Genomic DNA, 1,365 nt, shown 5'->3' with positions numbered 1-1,365 from the left:
GACGCCTCGGGCCCACTGCGCAGGCGCCCCGCAACCCTGGGGGCCGGGAACCTCCTTCGCGCACCGTGAAATTCACCGCATTGTGACTTTGGCCGATTGCCTCCACGTGTGCCTTTGACCCAAACGCGACTGTAGCGCGGCAGGACGTTTCTCCTTTCCCTCCCCACCGCGCTGCGCGAAACCCACACGCAGCCGTTTTACACACGACAGAGGCAAGGGCATCGTCGTCATCATCCTCCCCCACGATGAACCATTCTGGCTTACTCATGGGACCTGGGCCCCGGTGTTGTCAAAACGACCCACGGGATTTTTGGCAGAGTAGCCGCGCATCCTTGCTGAGTCACATGATGCAGTTTTATTTCTTCAACAGGTTCCCACCTTGCTGAGCATCTTGGCGCAGCTAGTAATTTAACGCTTTTCTTAAACTCTTGTTCACAACCTGCTTGACCCCTTTGTGTCTCAGTTTCCTCATGGGTACACTCCTCACCTCCTTGTTGCAGCCATTTGCACTTCGATGCACGTACACCTTAAAGACCAGAGCACCACCCATCTAGTAGTCCTGTGTTAAAGCCCAAGACAAGACATTCTCTCATTCCCCACGCACTCCACACTTCTCTTTCTCTTTCATAAGCACCACTTGGGGGTTGGGAAACCATACACGTGGAGATCCCTTCCTATTCCACTTTGATTTTTAAAAGACTCCCGGCGTGAGACTCCAGCAAGGTCACTTGCTGCTCTCTCACCTCTCTCTCTGGTCCTCCTGTCCTCTTGGCCAGGAAATGGCATCCCATCGCCAAAAATTTAACAACCTAGAGCCTTCCTTCTCATTTATTCTTGGTGTTTCCTCATGTCATAGTAGCCGTGGAGAGAAGACCTCTGATGTCCCCTGATTTTGATTGCACCTTTGTCTCTCTCTTACTGGCACTCTGTTGGCATCAGCCAAGGGGGGGATCATGAAAGCCTGCTTTGTTGATTAAATAATTCCTTTATCTAGGGGAAATGGACTCATGGAAATGGAGAGTAGTCGTGAGACATGCAGTCCAATTTTCAAATAACAATTTAGTTCACTTTCCCAGGATCTGTTCAACTCCACTTATACCCAGAATCACAAATAAAAATGATCCTATTCCCAAGCGCAAGCAATATCTGCACTACCTAGACCGTAATATGACAAAATGCTGTGGGTCATATATGAACAAAATTATAAAATACAGACATAAAAAGAGTGACCTCGATAGAGACACTGCTGCTCCTGACCATATTTTAAAGATGGATGGACGATGGAAGAACATTTGAAGGAATTGAACACTTGGGATTAAAAACAAACTAAGAGGCTGGGCGCCATGGCTCTCGCCTGTAATCCCA

Source organism: Colobus angolensis, unplaced genomic scaffold (assembly GCF_000951035.1).
Source record: "Colobus angolensis palliatus isolate OR3802 unplaced genomic scaffold, Cang.pa_1.0 Scaffold252, whole genome shotgun sequence".
Classification (NCBI taxonomy): Eukaryota; Metazoa; Chordata; class Mammalia; order Primates; family Cercopithecidae; genus Colobus; species Colobus angolensis.
Note: the sequence above shows the minus strand (reverse complement) of the source record.